Source organism: Brachycentrus maculatus, unplaced genomic scaffold (genome assembly GCF_059751285.1).
Source record: "Brachycentrus maculatus isolate JH-2025_06_01 unplaced genomic scaffold, ASM5975128v1 h1tg000303l, whole genome shotgun sequence".
In the NCBI taxonomy this organism is placed as follows: Eukaryota; Metazoa; Arthropoda; class Insecta; order Trichoptera; family Brachycentridae; genus Brachycentrus; species Brachycentrus maculatus.
The window spans coordinates 1,280,001-1,300,780 of NW_028281053.1; the positions used below are offsets into that span (position 1 = coordinate 1,280,001).

A 20,780-nucleotide genomic window follows, 5' to 3' on the forward strand; every position below is an offset into this window, starting at 1 on the left:
CGAAAGGTGTGTTGAGATGGTTTGGATATAAAGAACGAATAAATGAAAAAATAATAGTTAAGTAAATATGAGCTGAATGTAGATGGAATTAAGAACAGGGAAAGACCGAAGAAAAAATATTACCGTCATTAAAGGATATTAAAAATATTTTATGAAAACAATACGAAAGATAGTAAAATGCATATTTAAACATAACGCGATGAAGATCACTGTTTCCAGTTGGTGGATGTTTTTAAATTGGGCAGAAATATATGCTCGTATTTAGAAAAAAAATGTTCTTAAAGAGCCATCGGGCAAAAAAAAAGTTGTTTTGAAACTAAACTCTTAAGAAACTTGTATTGGTAAACGAAGTAATTAAGCTGACAACTTTAGTAAAGTAGTTATTTTTGTGAAAGTTGTAAAACGTTGTTCTGAAGTCGCATGGAAAATGAGATACTATGAACTAATGATCTAAGTACCTATTCGAAGGTATTTTAAAACGTATGAAATATGCTGTGTATGTATAATATATTTCCACCATAATATTTTGTAGGCACTGGCAAAAAACGTTATCATATACTTATTATAAAATTTTCAACGTTCTATAAACTGGCAAAATACACTAAGCACAACATATTGAGTGTGTCCAAATACTTGTTCACAAAATCTGGATTATCTCCAATCACAGGAGTTATTTTCATATTATTTTTTGACATCTCATCAAAGATAAAGAAGAATATGGAAGCCTGGGCATTTACGGAGCTGACGACCGTCGTAGGCTGGTTTAAGTGATCACTTTACACACGTGTAACATTCACCAATTCTACCCATTGTCAATAATGGGTAGAATTGGTGAATGTTACACGTGTGTAAAGTGATCACTCAAACCAGCCTATGGTGGTCGTCAGCCCCGTAAATGCCCAGACTTCCATATTCTTCTTCATGGAGATGTCAAGAAATAATATACACTAAGTAGTTTAAAATGTCATTTTAAACTACTTAGTGTATTTTATTCAGGCTAAAAGCTTCAAAGAACAGGGATTATTCAAACAGGGATTTTATATAATAATTAACGTTTCTTGCCAGTATACCCACGATTTATTCAATATTACCCTGGACTGGTACTTGAAACAAAGGGCTAATCACCTTCCTTCATGTGTAAACGATCAAGATAACACAGCATTTTAGCACAGCTCAAACAATTAACATTGATTAGTAATGTGTATAAAGTAAAAAAAATTAAAATGAGATTTTTAACTTTAAGTATTTGGTAATTTAAATAAAATAAAATAAATATTTTTTTTATATTTTTCCATTGCAAATAAATAAAAACTCAGTAATTTATTTAGTTTTTAAATTCGAATAACTCGACATTTAAAAGACAAGCAAAAGAAAGCTGTGCTTTTTTGACTTCTGGTCTTGACAGCATCTAAGGGCCGTAAGGATTGTTTTTATCTTAACACTTCAATACTAACATTCAGTCTACATTAATTTAATTTAATTTTAAAAAGTTAAAGAGTTACACATTGTTTCAAAAAATTTTCTTTCCATTTTTCCTTTATTTTCAAACTACACCCCTAGACTAACCCCCTTCTCCCTAACTTACTCCTCTTCTTAATTATACAACAATTTTTTATTTTATATTTTAGTTATTATTCAGATCTGACGATTGAAGTTTAGCTTCCAAAACTAGTAGTCTTTAATAAAACTCAAGTGGTATAAAAACAAGTGTTTCCTTAATCATTGTAACATGTCTTACCACAAAGTTAATGCCGAAACAATAAATAAAATAACATATGATTATTTTATTAATTGCTTCGGCATTAACTTTGTGGTAAGACATGTTACAATGATTAAAGAAAACACTTGTTTTTTACCACTAGAGTTTTATTATAGACTACATGTTTCAGAAGTTAAACTTCCATCATTCAGGTCTGTATAATAACTAAAATATAAAATATAAAATTGTTCTATAAATAAGGAGAGGGGAAAGTAAGGGGAAGGGGTTAGTCAAGGGGCGGAGTTTGAAAACAAAGGAAAAATGGAATGCAAAGGTGAAGAATTTTGAAACAATGATACATGTAGTCTATAATAAAACTCAAGTGGTAAAAAACAAGTGTTTTCTTTAATCATTGTAACATATGATTATTTGAAAACCACTTAAATTTGAATGTAATGAGAGCAATTGAAATCTTGTCTTCAATATATCAATTAACCTTTTTGACAAGCAAGGTAATGCTTTGATGGTTTAAATAACATGGCAAACATCTTGATTAAAGTACAATTATACTTTCTCAAAAAATTATATGACCGAATCTAATAGCATCCCGCCTTTTTACGCTGTGCGCACGAAACCATTTTCTTTCTATGAAAAATCATCCCTGTTACCATGGCTATGCGCAGTGGAGAAGGCGAATACCTGTGGAACGTCCATATATTACAGCTACAGGGTACAAACAGGGTTGAGCCAAATTAAACACGACTGATTTGGAAAAGAAAAGCTTCATAAAAAAACTCGTACTAATAGACTTTTTATAAAACCATCGAGACTTTGTTTACGAATGAATAATTATGAAATTAGATTATAAAAAAATCAAATAAAAAAATTACTGTGAATTTATGTATTAATTTTGAATCAAACACAGATTTTTAGTCTACTAAGTTGTATTTTATTAACAAAAACACATAAAAAATTATTATTGTCACAATTGTTTCGCCTAAATAGTTTGTTTTCAAACATCCGTTTGAAAATGCCAAAACTAGGCGAAACAATTGTCACAATATAAATTTTTTATGTGTTTTTGTTAATAAAATACAACTTCGTAGACTCAAAAAATCTGTGTTTGGTTTAAAATTAATACATAGATTAAAATGGAATTATGCAAATTAAACGCCAAATCAATAAATAAACAATAACTGTGAATGTAAGTGTAATATTTATTCAATATTACCCTGGACTGGTACCTGAAATGGAAGGCTGATTACCTTTCCTTCATGTGTTAACGATCAAGATAACACTGTATTTATATAATGCGTGCCCTATGCACGATTGGGGTGCGGATAAAGGTTTGAAGGAGAATAAGTGTAAATCAACCGTGAATCGTTTGAAGGTCTCATGTTCAATTACCAGGGGAGGAAAAAACTTTTTTGGTGTGTTTTCTCTCTTACTTACTTCAGCCTACTTTTTATGTCCAGTATTGAACAAAGGCCTCCCCCTTTGACTTCCATAGTTCTCTGTTGGACGCGACTCTCTTCCAGTGCAGGCCCGCAAGTCTTTAAATATGTCATCGGACCATCTTGTCTAGGGTCTACCCAAGTCTCTACGTCCTGTTCTAGGTCTCCAGTCCCTGCAATGTCTATCTATCCTCAGATATACGGGCCACATGACTTGCCAAGATATACTTTTGTTCCATGAATCTTTGGGTCAAATCTTTTACCTCGGTCTTTTCCAAACATTCGTCTGTCGTTTATCCAAATCTTTATTTTTCATCGCAAAGAAGTCTATTTGATTTTGTGTATATATTTACCCAAATAAATAGCTATTAAGGCAATTTTAAAAAGTTTTTTTATTTATTTCATGAATGTTTTCGCAGATACGTTGTGGCACATTTTATAAACTTTAAAAAATTAAAAAAAACTTTGTTTTAACCACTTAAAAAAAATTATTTACATACTTTAACCTACCGGTTTCGACAAGAATCTTGTCATTATCAGGGTTTATTAAATTCTAAAACATTAAAAATATTAAAATACTTATAATTATTTACATTCCCTTACCAAAAACTGTGTGTGGATGTTTTTGGTAAGGGGATATGATTAGTTATGAGTATTTTTATATTTTGAATGTTTTAGAATTTAATAAACCCTGATGATGACAAAGTAAGATGTAGGTTAAAGTGTACTGATAAGGAAAAAAAATTGTTAAAACAAAGTTGTTTAATTTTTTAAAGGTTTTTTTAATCTAAATAAAAGATTGAAACAAATTTGAAAATGATTGAGAGATTTCAAATTTTATTTCAGTAGCCCCGATGTAAAATTTTCTTATATGCAGTTAGGGTACTTGGGACATGGTACTATTTATTTAAAAATAATTAATTCATATGATAGGTGATATTTCAACTGAGACAAAGCGTCTATCATTTTTATTCGAAAAGATATGGAAGTCTAAGTATTCTAGGGATTACGACCTAAAATTTGGCTGGCTTCCGTGATTATTTTATTTTATTTTACCCTTATGTAACGTTCACCATTATACCCATTATTGAACATATCGCGCACTCCTTTTAACAACGTAAAATATCAAAAAAATAGATTTTTCAGGAGATCATTTTTAAAGTTAAAAAATATAATAAAATGTATTGATAATAAATATCAAGCCATTTATTGAACTTTGTATAGTGCAACAGATCTTTTTAGGTAAAACCTAAATGTTTTTTTTTTTCATTTTAAAAATAAAAAGTTTATTTTAAAAAAAATATTTAAACAATACCTTTTCTTCAAAATGCAAAAATAACGTTTTCTGCCCTGTGGCGGGTAAATATAATATTAAGTTAAAAATATTCCGCTTTTGCTGGGATATAGTACATTTTCTGGGCATTCCGAAAACATGCACAACTGAAAATTGACAGTTTTTGATATATGACGTTGTTGAAAGGAGTGAGCGATTTGCACTGCTGGTTTTTTCATATGTTGGTTAACAATTTGATAGATGAGGAATTTGGATCAAGTGTTGATACATTAGCAGTAGGGTGAAAAATCCAGTGATGGAATCAATAATAATCAAAAAATAACATACATATCAATTTGCACTTTTATATTTGCATTTACTAGGGAAGCTTTATTCATTCTGCGCAATAGAGGTTTCAAACATGCAGCGGCTGTTTTTTTTTTAATTTATAAAATAAACAGGTATATATATTTAAAAACTTATCACGGGCACAGGGCGGTTGGCACCCCTGCGTGATTTTCAGTGCTCGAGTAGCGTATAAAACGCTCGTCTCGCGACAGAACCTTCCAATAAAGCGAAGCCTGGATAAGCGCGCGGACTAAACACTACCACTAGCGGATAGAACGCGTCACTTCCGACGGAAGTCCCGGCTTCCACATTCAAATAAAATCCACCAGTTTCAACTTGATTAAAAATTCCCGAGATATAGAATTTTTATTTCTTATTTAGTTTAATTTTTTTGCATTGCAGTTTTAAAGTTTCATAAGTCTATTTGATCTTGATATTTGCTGTTTTTTCGATTCCATTTGAACGAAGAGAAGTTTTCTGTCACATCAAATCGGTAAGTAAAGTTTGTCAAGTTTTTTTTTTCATTTAGTGTTAAGGGATTTTTTTAGGAATATTTGAGATAATACATAAATCAAGGTGCCAAGTAATTAAGAAATGTCTTTGATTTTTTTTGTCGAATTTTTACAGGAGTTATTTTCAAAATAAAATAAAACCTTTATATCAATGTTAATTTTATAAATTTTAAAGTAAAAAAGATTTTGTTTTATAATCATTTAAATTAAAGATTTCAATATTTAACTAAAACTAAAATCCTAAATTATATCGATTATATTCAAAGGAAAAGTCTCATATCGCTCACTCCTTTCAAGAACATCATAAATCAAAAAACATGATTTTTCAGGAGAACGTTTTCAAAGTTTAAAAATATAATGCAATGTATTAAAAATAAATATCAAGCCACTTATTAAACTTTTTACTGTGCAAAGATCTTTTGAGATGAAACTTGAAGGTTTTTTCTCCATTTGACAAATATTTATTGTATTTAGAAAAAATAATTAAACAATACCTTTTCTTCAAAATGCAAAAACAACATTTTCTGCCCTGTAGCGGGTAATTATTATGTTTAAAATATGCCGCTTTTGCTGGGATATAGTACATTTTTTGGGTATTCCGAAAACATGCACAACTGAAAATTGACGAATTTTGATTTATGACGTTCTTGAAAGGAGTGAGCGATATGTAGTTTTTCAATCTTTAAATTACTGATTACGGACTGATTAGTAGTATGTACTATTTTTTAGATTATAAACGAACCTTTATTTTATTAAATAACTGTTTTTTAACAACACTATTTACGCTTCACACGATTACGATACATAACTCAATAAAAATATTACCGTGATTATTCAATTTAATTTAATTTCCCTACAACGAATAAAAATCTAAAATTTTACTCTTCAAAGTTATTGATCTTTGAAAAGAAAATTTATGACTTTTAATTAGACCTATAAAAATTATTATGTTAAAACAACTGAATGAAATACTTTTTTTTTAAAATAAATATTTAAACAATGTTTAAGTAAAATATTTCACATTCAGCTTAAAGTTAAATTTTACCCTGATAATTATCTCAAAAATACTAAGGCTTTATTCTTAAAAAAAAACATTTTTTTGAATTTTTTTAAAGATCAAAGCATAATTTTGATTTTAAATTCATGAATAGTTTTGTTCTTATTAAAACTTTGTTTTTAGCTCGATGTGAAATTATTTAAACAAAAAAAAAAACAATTATTATAAAAAGAATGAAGCATTGCATTCAGTTATGCATTTTATTCATAAATCAAACTTATTGAAAATCGAAATTGAATTATTTTATTTTCAGAAATATTACGTATTCAAATTAAATGTTAAGTTTATCCACAGATTTTATATCGTTGAGTTTTAATATATATTCTGGCACTGGATTTTTCTCTCTACGAATGATATATAAAGATATTAAAGGTGTTTAAACTGCGACGAGGGATCTATAGTTTTTATACGAAGAACCATGGAAGTTTGAGGATTTCAGAACTTATGACCTGGCATTGGTGGCTCAATCATTATGTAATCGTACATCCGTATAACGTTTACCATGCTGCCCACTACTGATTATCAATAATAATTAATATGTAACTTTGTTTTAAAATCACTTTAAATATTTTATTATAACTTAATTATGTCTACCGGTTTCGAAGCTAACCGCTTCTTTATCAAGACTGATTAGTATTGATCAGTCTTGATAATAAAGCGGTTTGCTTCGAAACTAGTCGACATTATAATTAAGTTATAATAAAATATTTATAGTGATTTTAAAACAAAGTTACAATTTAATTATAAAATGAAAACTCACAAAGTTTGTTGTTCAAAAATAAATTATATTAAAGTGGCTGCCGAATCAATTGATGAAAATAAATTCTGTGATAAAGTATTCATTTTTATCTAAAATTACCATTTTTTCTTAAAATCTTTTGTGACACGTGTTTCGATGCATTCCGCAACATTTTCAAACACCGTATGTGAAGCTAATTCCAAATTTTAGACGGTTTTTACGGTTTCTTCTTAAAATAATATAAATAAGTTTTAAAAATGTATACATTTAATGTATATGTTACTTAATAAATTACACTTCTACGATTTACGAGTTGGTATGCAAGTAGTTTTTTTTCGAGAAAGATTGAATGATTTAAGATTTTGAACAAACGATTTATATTTTTATTTATAAAGTTTCATTTGTTCATAAACAAATAATTGTTTTAAATTTTATAACACAAAGGTTTTTTGGCTCTTTAAAATCTTATCATCTTTAACATATTTTCATTGTTATTTTGAAATACATATTTTAAAAGCCGTATCATAAACGAAAGAGTATCCCCAACTCCATCCGTCACAATCGTGTTTATTTTACCGTTTGATTTGTTAAACATAATGTCATTTTTTCCATTTTCTTTCCGTCATTCTTATCTTCATTTTTCTTCCAAACAACATTTCAAACACCCAATTTCCCTTCGTATCTTATTATTGTTACAGGCTTGAGAGACAGTTTGGGGGAGTTTACCCTACGTGTATAATTCAACAAAAATGCGCAATTTTTTTATGGTATAACTAGCTAAGTCTGAATTTTATAAGCCTGTCAGCAGGCATATAAGAAAAAAAAATAATGTAAGGAAATAAAACGTAGAATTTAAATATCAAAATTCAACACTGATTTTTAGGGTCTCTGAAGTTGAATATTTTATTTGAAAATATTTTTAAAAAATATGCCAGTTTTTATTTATTGTTTCGGCATTCATTTTGTGGTAAGACATGATGAAGTTGTAAAAGAAAAACACTTGTTTTTTACCACTTGAATTCGTAGAACAGATAATTATTTATTATATTTTAGTTTACATTTAGACCTGAAGATGGAAGCATAGCTTCCGAAACAAGTTATCATAGTAAAATAAACTTAAGTGGTAAAAAAACAAGTGCATTTTTTAAACAGTAGTTTGATAATGCCCAAACAAGGCAAAACATTATTTTTGATATTTTTTATTATTTTTATAATTAATAAAAAATATGTATTATAAAAAACATACGAGGGCAGGACTTTAGATAACCAACTACAAGTTAACACTGCAGCTATTTGATGCGATGCCTTGTCCACCCCTTGGATATGGATAGAGTCTGAAAGGGAACAAATCAATTGTTTTTATTGCGTTTGAATATTTTTTATTTGTTCTTTGTAAATCATCCCCTTTACTATAATACCTACTCTAATAGGGGTTGAAATCAGATATCTCCTTAAAATAAAAATATATTACAAATTTTATGTGGGTACGTATCGACGCTCTTCCAGCTAACTTACGAAATGTTTGTATTTCCATGTGATGATGAGAACATCTGTAGTTCTCAAAACTAGTCGTGTTTACATTAATTAACTCAAAAACGGTCTTTGACTAGTGTTTTATTTTTTATATTTAAATTGAAACGTTATTCCACAAAGTTAACGCCAAATCAACAAAAAACATTGTTCATATTGCGTTTATTCTCATAGAGCAGTTGGCGCGATCTTTTTTTGTATAAAATGCCGGATTTATATATCAGTAAAAAAAAAGTAAACAAAAATTATATATCATGTCGCTCACTTCTTTCAACAACGTCATATTTCAAAAAACTTGATTTTTCAGGAGATCGTTTTTAAAGTTTAAAAATATAACGAAATGTATTAAAAATAAATATCAAGCCACTTATTGAAATTTTAACTGTGCAACAGATCTTTTTAGGTAAAACCTGAAGGTTTTTTCTCCATTTAAAAAACATTTGTTACATTTAAAGGAATAATTAAACAATACCTTTTCTTCAAAATGCAAAAACAACACTTTCTCCCTGTAGCGGGTAAATATTTTGTTAAAAATATGCCGCTTTTGCTGGGATACATTTTCTGGGCATTGTAAAAAAACGCACAGCTGAAAATTGATGATTTTTGATATTTGACGTTGTTGAAAGGAGTGAGCGACGCGTCTAAGCGTCTCATTATGTGTAAAATAATTTGGAAAGAATTTCACATACATTTCATAAAGTTCTCTGCTAAGTATGTTTTATTTTACAAAATACTTTTTTATTTGAGTGGTTTGAATATTTTACTCTAATATTAGAAAACGATATAAAAATCGGTCAATATTTGAGGAAAAAAATGTTGATTTTCTACACACCAAAATAAGACCGTTTTTGGAAATAAAAAGTCTTCAGTAATTTTATATTACATATAAGAAAAATTCTCAGAAGAAACGGTTTCACTAGTATCAAGTATTTGGAGTGATAGTAAAACAAGGCCGGATAGGATTAATACCGGATAGTCATTGGATATCCGTTTCATTTATAATATGTACTTAAAAAAAAAGGAAATACCCGCAAAGCCCCTTCTACGTTTAGAGGGTTATCTGTAGGTAGGATAGTGAGGATATGGAAGGTTAAGTGAAAAATACATCACAAATACCCAGACCAATGAAAAATAAATCTTTTTTTAATTTAATTTTTACTTGGCGGGAATCAAATTGGTTGAGCATCTACCCACGGCGCCTGTCTTAATACCCGCGAATATAACATATCTGTATTTCAAACCTTTGTCATACAGTAGAAAAATATATATTGCAAAGAGACAAAGATTGAAGAAAGTAAAATAAAGTAAAATATAATCATATTATGGAAATTTGGAATGAATAAAGGTCACGCAAGTTTGTTTTTCAAAAACATCACCAGATATCAAAAACTCATCGTGAATAATGGAGAGAATACTGATAATATCTATTTACATACGTATTCTGCTAAGGAAAATACGGATCAGAATGTCGTATGGAATACTAAAACGTCGGAGATTGTACCGTGGTAGGAATTTTTATATACGGTGGAACCTCTTTTAACGAAAACGGTTCGTTTCAGAATAATACTCGTTGTGTGAAACACTCGTCAAACGAATATTTTTTTCTCACATAATAAAATATAAATGTAAAATACAATTTAAAGGGTTCCATACCGAAAAAATACAACTTTTCAAAATATTTATTCCAATTAAATTACAAACTTAAGGAGAGATCAATCTGGAATTGAAAGTTTTCAAAAAAACAAAGAAAATGATCGAAATCACTGGTTAACATTAGGGAAATTTCGACAAACAATTGATGATTGTTTAATTGGAAACAGTCTAGAGACACATTATTTATTGAATTATTTTTATTTACTCATAATTATATTTTCCAATAACATGCCCTCACTTTGTGTTGTCACCCGCGCTGAGGGGACATTTTATAATATTTATACGTATTCATAAAATTATATGGAAGAAACTTTATAAAATAAAACAACGTTGTTTTAACCACTTTTATTGGTACACTTTTTCCAACTGGTTTCGACAAGAACATTGTCATCTTCAGGGTTTATGTACTAATTCTTAAACATTAAAATACTCATAGTTTGGCTATAGTTAATTACCCTTCCCTTGCGATACCAAAAACATTCAAGAAATATAATAAATAAATGAAACCCTTATCTGCACCCCAATGGTGCATAGGGCACTACATTATATAAACACAGTGTTATTTTGATCGTTAACACACGAAGGAAAGGTGAACAGCCCTCCGCTTCAGGTACCAGTCCAGGGTAATATTGAATAAATATTACAGTGAAAAAATCACTTATATTTATTTGCCCCCTCCCTGGGTATCGAACCCGGGACCTCCAGAACGGTAGCCGAGCGTGCTGACCATTACACTACGGAGGCGGACTAAGCAACATATGAAAGAAAATTGTTTAAAATACGTAATTAAATATTACATGGCCGAAAATGCGATTTATTTTGCCTTTGCTTACAAATTTGGTGAATACGTTACACGGCGTTATGATCGAATAAATTTATCGCATAGCCATCTCATATTAGGGTAATGCCTCTCAACGTTCAATGCAATAGTTTCCTATGCTTTAGCATTTCTCTTATTACGTCAGAAAATGTTATTTTGCTACTACTTTTCTTCCACTGGCAAACTCTCCTCCATAACTTCTTGCTGTGAAACATTATACAATTAATTCCATATTGTTTCCGGTGGTCATAAATGACTGTGCTCTCCCACAAGCTCATCAATATCGTTGTTTTACAGTTCTTCTTTTTAAACCCTTATCTGTATCCAATAGTGCATAGGGCACTGCATCGTATTGACCCAGTGTTATCTTGATCGTTACTTACACAAGGCAAGGTGACCAGTCCAGGGTAAAATACAATAAATATAAGAGTTTAAAATCACTAATATTTATATTCACCCCTCCCTGAGAATCGAACCCAGGACCTCCGGCACGGTATCTAAACACGCCAACCATTAGACCGTTGAGGCGGATAAGTGTACAGTTCTAGTCCCACGTATCGGCTAACGACACAATTTTCGAATGGAAGCCTTTCTACGTCACTCGTTACACGAAATATCGCTCGTTAAAGTAGCATTTTCACATTCTGTTTTGTTCGTAATGCGAATTTCCACTGTATTCAGGAAAATGCGCATTAAATCTTTACATTTGTTTTTCATCTTGTTACATTAAATTACACAGTGCTCATTAAATAAGGGTATGAACGAAATGCTGTTAAGTAACTGTTAAGTAATTATTAAGTATAAAATTGAAAATTACACCATTCTGTAGTTATAAATTTATGAATAAACATTCAATGCTGTGTAAATCCAATACTTTATGAGCAAAAGATGTGATTTATGAAATTATACAATAAAAAAACAATAACATACTTTTTTCCGCTTTTATTTTACTGACAAGTGACCGGATTTAGTAGTTACCGAGATCATTAGACTGGTTTCAACAAGCTGATAAGGGTTTTAAACAACTATCACAGTTGTACATACAAATACGAGAGTATTTAATTGTAACCTTGTGTCAAAATTTCTAAGCAATCGGTGATAAATTTATTTAGATGTAGATAGATGAAATGGTTTCGCATTTATTTAATCACCATGGACCTGAAACGCGAGGCTGATCACCTTGCCTTCGTGCAATTAACGATTAATATAACACTGGGTCGATATGATGCAGTGACCTATGCACCATTGGGTGCGGACAAGGGTAATAAAATGAGTAATTTATTAAGATTGATTTGATGTTGAACATAATATTGTTTTTCCTATTATTTTCACATAAAATACTTCTAAAACATCATTTCAATCTAGGGCTTTTTTTAAAACAAAAAAGGCGCGGAACTCAGTTCATTTTGAGTTTTTTACTAAAAAAATATATGTTTATATATCATTAGAATGTTAATAACAATACCATTTTTTATCATTATGACGAATCATATAAAAAAATTGTAATAACGTAAGTAAAACAAACATTATTTCGGCTGATTGATTTTGAAATAAAAAAAATAGTACATCCGTGATAAAAGGTGCCGGAACGCCATTCTGCCGCGTTACATGAAAAAAGCCTTGCTTCAAACTGATATATGATATAAGTCCTGTTTCGGAAAATATGCCGTACATTGAAATGTTATGAATTGTTTCTTAGTATAAATAAGGTGAATTCTTGAAAAACATGTTATATAGTGTATTGTACATCGTATTATGTACCTACATTCTACGCACAACGTAGATTTGAGTTTGAACAGAAAAACAGTGGACCCTTAAACTTCCAATGGTTATATGTACAAATATAACTTTCGGTAGGTAACCAAAATTCACAACCAAAATTTCGGAATTAATCTCGAAATAAAATTCGAAAGGGGATGAAATTCGAGTAGAAACTTTATGGTATACATACTTGTGTTTTTCTACTTTGTAGTGCGGATATATATATATATATATATATATATATATATATATATATATATATATATATATATATATATATATATATATATACATGTATATATATATATATATATATATATATATATATATATATATATATATATATATATATATATATATATATATATATATATATATATGTATATATATATATATACATATATATATATATATATATATATATATATAAACATATGTATAAAAAAAAAAAAACAAAAACTAATCATCATGCCGCTTCCCCGCAGGGGTAGGTAGAGAGAATAGAGCGCCACACCACTCTGTCCTTGCAAACATTCTTCGCCTCTTCCACGTTCATGCATCTCCTCATCATACCCGCCGATTGTTACGACTCCTAACCTGACCCTTTTCAAGTATTTGGCATACCTGATCGTGCCATGTTTTTCTCGGTCTTTCTCAGAAGAATGTGCGACAAAACGATGTATGATAGATGTAAGAATAGTGAAATAAGGAAGGAATGCAAAGCTGAGATAAGCATTATCGATAAAATTAAGAAAGGTGTGTTGAGATGGTTTGGACATGTAGAATTTACAAATTTATAAGGCGAATATATATATATATATATATATATATATATATATATATATATATATATATATATATATATATATATATATATATATATATATATATATATATATATATAATATATATATATATATATATATATATATATATATATATATATATATATATATATATATATAAATATATATATATATATATATATATATATATATATATATATATATATATATATATATATATATATATATATATATATATGTATACATGTATGTATGTATATGTGTGTGTGTGTATTTATAACAAAAACAAATTTAGACTATGTTTTGTACATAATAACAACAAAATTCTCTATTTTAAACGTAAAAGGAATTATTCATGGTATACGTGACATTTACAATTTTGTTGAAAGTTGACGTAACACAAATCTAAAATCAACAATCATGCAATATTCATATGTAACCAATAACTCGACAAATAACGTTCACCTGTGTTTATGGTGTATGGATTTATAATATGCTCTTTTATTGTTGGGTTTTATATCCAAAATTAAACACGGTAAATTCTACTTTTATTTTCATACATAATATTTGATAATATGTGATGCGTTTCGTCTTTTTAAGACATTATCAAATACTCATTAGTAAATAAAAGTAGAATTCAATCCAATAACCGTGTTTAATTTAAGATATATTACACAACAATTCATAATGGAATTGTACCAACTGTCTGCAGTTACAATAAGTATTCCTTCATGTTTTATTAAATAGTGAAATATACATGGATCTGTAAATGCGATTCGCGACGTGACATTTTGTAAATCTGTCAGATTTAACTAACTAACTAACCATCTCCGCCTTCGCCTATTGTCCGCCTCCGTAGTGTAATGGTCAGCACGCTTGGCTACCGTTCTGGAGGTCCCGGGTACGATTCCCAAGGGGGGTAAAATAAATATAAGTGATTTTTTCACTGTCATATTTATTCAATAATACCCTGGACTGGTACTCGAAGCGGAGGGCTGATCACCTTTCCTTCATGTGTAAACGATGAAGATAACACTGCGTTTATATGACGCAGTGCCCTATGCACCATTGGGTTGCAGATATGGGTTTTATTATTTATTATTAACTAACCATCTCACTGCTTCTTCGCAGGGGTTGGCAGTAAGAATAGCACGCCACACGTTTTTGCAAATATTCTTAGTTTTTTCTACATTTGTGAATCTTCTCATATATATACGCCGATTATTCCGACTCCTGACCTGACAGCTTTCAAGTATTTGACATACCTGATCATGCAAAGTTTTCCTCGGTTTTCTTTTGCTTCTATAACTAACAACATTCGCCTCATTTACCGTTTTTTCCTCCCTCATTCGTTCCACATGTCCATACCATCTCAGCACACCTTTCTTAACTCGATAATGCTAATCTCAGCTTTGCATTCTTTCCTTATTTCACTATCAACTATACATCGTTTTACTACACATTCGTCTGAGGGATCGAATTTCAACTGCACTAAGTCTACTTTCATCCTTCTTTGGCCTCTGTGCTTTACTATATCTAAATCTTTCCATCCCTAGAGAACATACTACCCATATTTACGAAATCATGTATCTGTTCCATAATTTCTCTATTTATCAATAGTCATCAAATAAAAATAAATTCAACCTTTAATATTTCCGTCAGAAATGCAATTTTAAAATTCTTATTTATAAAAAAGTGCAAACGATAAAAAGTTTGTCTTTTTAAAAATAAATTTTGAAAAGAGTTATAAGCTAATAATTTACAACTGTAGAAGCGTTTTACTTTAAGAAACAGTCTGTGTTATTTGTAAGAAAGAGTGAGCTTCCTTAACAAGATCCACGTTCTATACTTTTCACCCCTGTGAATATTTTAGGGCGGAATAAAATCGATTTCGAGGTAATCATAAAGTAATATAAAAATTAACATCGTAAACAAGTTATTTTATTATACTCCCGCTACGTAAGAGAAAGGGGTACGTTAAGCCACACCTACAAGCTTTCACAGGGTAGCGCATAAAAATTGTATTTTACAAGTTTTCTCAACAAACACACAAGTTTACATTTTCCTTACAGAAGGTTATGTGTGTGCTTATTTGTGTTGTAAATGTTAAAAATCCATTAAAGATGAAAGTTATCTTAGAACACCTGCTTTATCCTTTTGGCTTTTTATAGGCGAGGTAATTTCATAATTACACCTGTACGTTAAGCCAAATAGCGGTAATTGCAACAGCGAAATTTTCAGGGAAGTATTTCAGTATTTGTGTAATTTTTTTCAGGATTGAACAATATCATAATAATATTCTGAGTGTTTTAATTATTACAATTAAAATGTAACTTTGTTTTAAAATTTCAAAAAATTTAAATAAAGTTACATTTTAATTATAAAATGGAAAGTTACAAAGTTAGTGCTTCAAATATAAATTTTGTTTTAATTATTGTTTTGGCATTCATTTTGTTGTAAGACATGATAAAATTGTAAATTAAAAGTCTTGTTTTTTACCACCTGAGTTATATTTATTTTAAAGATGAGTTTCGGAAGCATCTGAAGCTTCCGAAACTAGTCGTTATGTGTGTCCGAATACTTCAAAAAAGTTGGTTCAAGTTGGGATTTATTTTTTCTTTTTAACATCTCAACATAGATGAAAAAGAACCAATTCTATCCATGACAACCACACTACTGAAATATTGGATGTTGTATTATTAACTTCCGATGTTGTATTATTTATGTCCGCCTCCGTAGTGTAATGGTCAGCACGCTCGGCTTCCGTTCTGGAGGTCCCGGGTTCGATTCCCAGGGGGGGTCAAATAAATATAAGTGATTTTTTCACTCTAATATTTATTTAATAATACCCTGGACTGGTACCTGAAGCGGAGGGCTGATCACCTTTCCTTCATATGTAAACGATCAAAATAACACTGCGTTTATATGAAGCAGTGCCCTATGCACCATTGGGGTGCAGATAAGGGTTTTATTATTATTATTAATATTATTTACTTTCTTTCACAAGCTAGTTCTCAGCCCCGTCTATGATTGAATTGAGTTTTTTACAAATTATCTGACTACTTTATGAAAAGTGTCTGAGATTTTTTTAGATACATATGTTGAATATTTGTAACATTTTTTTTCAATGATCATACTTCCGAAATTTTAAGTAACAGGGTGAAAAACACGTTATACGAGTGTATCAATTCAATTCGCACAGTGCATGTAAAATGACCATTCAAACCAGCCGTTGACATATCGCACGTCCTATAAATAACGCGATTTCCCTATTACTTTTTTACAAAGGCAACTTTAACTCTTCTAAGACACCTACAGTAAATCTTCATATTTTTCTGAAAATCGTTTTCACAAAAATTCCATCGTTTCTACTTTTCACCTGGCAAGAGGAAAATCGAAACCGTTAAGTAGGAAATCGAGGTATGGATTCATGAGGTATGCCTGGGGATTTATCCTAAAGGAAAGCTAACAATCTAACCATGAAATTTTGATGACTATAACAATACGTCTATTCGATAGAAAACACAAACGAAAAAAAATACGGTTCCATATAAAAGGCAGGAAATAATGTAACAAGTTTATTGGATTGAATTCTACTTTTATTTACATATATATAATAATGTTTGATAACTGCTGTATAAAAATGTAAAAAATGAAATTTGAGTTCTGAAGCTTGAGTATTTGATAATTAAGACGAAACGCGTCACATATTATCATATATATGTAAATAAAAGTAGAATTCAATCCAATGACCGTGTTTAATTTTGAATATACATATAACCCGACAATTTAATATGGAATTTAATTTATATTTGAAGCACTTACTTTGTGATTTTCCATTTTAAAATTAAAATGTTACTTTGTTTTAAAATCACTACAATTTTTTTATTATAACTTAAGTATAATGTCTACCGGTTTCAAAGCTAACCGCTTCTTTATCAAGACTGATTAAATCTTGATAAATAAGCGGTTAGCTTTGAAACCGGTTGACATTATAATTAAGTTATAATAAAATATTTATAGTGATTTTAAATGTGATGCAGTGCCCTATGCACCATCGGGGTGCGGATAAGGGTTTGAAAAATACGTGTGACCCATTGATAATATTAAAAATCAGTGACACAACAATGTAATAAATAAAATTATACATTGACAGCAGCTATCAAGAAGTATGGTATTTGCCATGAAAAATGTAAAGTAATGCATGTGTTTCTTTTCCGTTAAACAGAAGGCGCTGCCATCGATTAATATTTTTTTTTCATTGAAAAGTCATGTTTACCTGTCACAGGTAAAAGCTTCATTGTTATGCTACAAATACATTATAAATATTCGCTCGTATTTAAATACGTTGAGACGAAATAGGTAGATAGCTTTAGGAGATTTGAGATTTGAAACAAACGAACATTCGTATTTTTACATTTTTGATATCTCAACAAAGATGAAGAAGAATATAGAATTATGGGTAATAACAGGGCTTATTATCAGTAACAGAGTGTTTGAGTGATCACTTTACATACGTGTAACATTCACCATTCTACCCACGACTGACAACCACAATACTCAACATAAAGAATTGGAACTCCTACGTACATTAACCATAAATGTCATGATACTGTAAATGTAAGTTCACAACAGCCATTTTTGTTGAAAAATTATAAAACATATAATTTTTTTTTTCTTTTTTGCTGAATATTAAAAAATGTAAAGAAACAATACATTTAAATGCTCGTGAGCAAATAAACTTTTTTTGTATTTTTTTTTCTTGGTGTATTATACAAAGATTTTCTTTAGCTGGATAATCGCGCATATTATGTTTACGAGATTGTGTATCTAAGTTTCTTCACAAAGGTTTTTCACAAAGTAAATATGAAAAAAAGGTCGACATCCTCTTTGAACAAGTTTCGAATACATAGAGATATACAATAGTTGCAAGAAGTACCTTTCATTGTGATTACACTCCTATTTTGCTTTCTTATCTTTGAGTATACCATATAAGCTGTTGAATTATTCGAGTAGCCCATAGAAAAAATGTGAGATATTTTTTTATGGGAATATTACTATTAAAAAAATGTAAAAACACTAGTTCTAGCGGACATAAACATTTTTTCATTAATTGATTCGGCAGTCACTTTGTGGTAAAATTTATACATTTTTGATTAAAATTTACTCAGTAAATACCACAATTTCTTAAAATAAACTGTGACACGTGTTTCGATGCATTCCGCCATTTTTATACACCTTATTTGAAAACGGTGTTTGAAAACGATGCGGAATACATCAAAACACGTATCACAGTAAATTTTAAGAAATAGTGGTATTTACTAAGTCAATTTTAATTAAAAATCTAAACATTTTAACAACCATATAACATTATCTATTGAAATTTGGGGACCAAAAAAAAATTAATAAAAAAGTTTCATTATTTTTTAACCCATAATGGTGCATTGGGCACTGCATCGTATCGACGTAGTGTTATCTTGATAGTTAATTGCACGATGGCAAGGTAAAATAAGACCTGCACTTAATAAGACACTATTAGTCTGATGATATCGGAACCACAAAACGTAGTCATTAGTCAAATAAAATATATGTAAAAAAAATTGGAAAAGTAGTTGTTAATTTATTTTATAAAATGTAGTTCCACAAAGAATAGTTATTAAAAAAAATTAAAATAAGAGTAAAAATTTATTTATACAGGCAGAGAGAATACAAAGCCACACCTATCTGTTTTGTAAATGATTTTTTTTCATCTTTTGTTGCATCTTCTAAATTCATACATAAACGCCAAAAATACTCAAATGAAAATTAATGTAATCTATTAAAACTAACGAATATTTTCTTTAATTGATTCGTAGTCACTTTGTCGTAAAATCTTTCTTTTTAAAATTTAAGTTTTACTTAGTAAATACCACTGTTGTCTATGTTCCCACTGATAATACAAGAAACAACTCCTACTACCTTCAACCCTTAATGTCCCAAGAGCACAAGTCTAAAATTTAGACTTAGCTTCACATATCGCTCACTCCTTTCAAGAACGTCATAAATCAAAAATCGTCAATTTTCAGTTGTGCATGTTTTCGGAATGCCCAGAAAATGTACTTTATCCCAGCAAAAGAGGCATATTTTTAACTTAATATTTACCCGCTACAGTGCAGAAAGTGTTGTTTTTGCATTTTGAATAAAAGGTTTTGTTTAATAATTTTTTTAAATATACTAAATATTTTTCAAATGGAGAAAAAACCTTCAGATTGTACCTAAAAAGATCTGTTGCACAGTAAAAAGTTCCATAAGTGGCTTGATATTTATTTTTAATGCATTGTGTTATATTTTTAAACTCTCAAAACGTTCTCCTGAAAAATCACGTTTTTTGATTTATGACGTTCTTGAAAGGAGTGAGCGATATGGTGAGTGAAAATGATGAATGCATCGAAACATGTATCACAATAGATTTTAAGAATTAGTGGCATTTCTAAAGTAAAACTTAAATAAATAACGAACTTTTGTTAGTCCAAAAGTCCAAATATAGTAATTCTAATGTTTGATCTAAGTAAAATATATCAGTGCTAAAAAGATGAATATTAATTTTAAATATTTCCAAAATACTCGAATGTACTAGGAACGTTGGTTGATAACCACTGGAAACATCGGCATCTGTGATTACACTTCATCACGCTCACTAATCTATTCTAGCATGAATGATGTTCTGGTGTTGTAAAAATATTATTTTAATCATATTTTCATCACCCTATCTGAGACCCAAACTGATCAATTATTTGGTTTGATACAAATCTCAATTCAAACATTTTCCCTCATAACAGAGATAGTTGAGGATTAAGAAATTTTTCGCTATAGATTAGTTCATATTGATCTTATAGAAAATATATGAATTATGGAACAACGAAAGAACTTTACATGTAAATTAGAAAATTGCGCAATGGAAAAAGAATAAATTTACAACATTTTGAGTGTTTCCAAATACTTGTTCACAAAATCTGGATTACCTCCAATTACAGGAGTTATTTTCATATTATTTTTTGACATCTCATCAAAGATGAAGAAGAATATAAAAGTTTGGGCATTTACGGGGCTAACGACCGTCATAGGCTGGTTTAAGTGATCACTTTACAC

General features: G+C 29.6%; 1 protein-coding gene across 4 annotated transcripts in view; it reads left to right on the forward strand.

The window, feature by feature from the left end:
• LOC148304829 (diuretic hormone 45-like) overlaps positions 1 to 20,780 on the forward strand; it is a 171,463-nt gene that overhangs the window by 3,168 nt on the left and 147,515 nt on the right. For 2 of the 4 annotated variants that reach the window (XM_088267689.1, XM_088267687.1), the window contains exon 1: positions 5,018 to 5,267. The exons of the other annotated variants lie outside the window; for them this stretch is intronic. The gene's annotated coding sequence lies outside the window, so the exon portion shown is untranslated. Of the gene's footprint in view, positions 1 to 5,017; positions 5,268 to 20,780 lie in introns of those variants that run through there. 4 annotated transcript variants of the gene reach the window in all.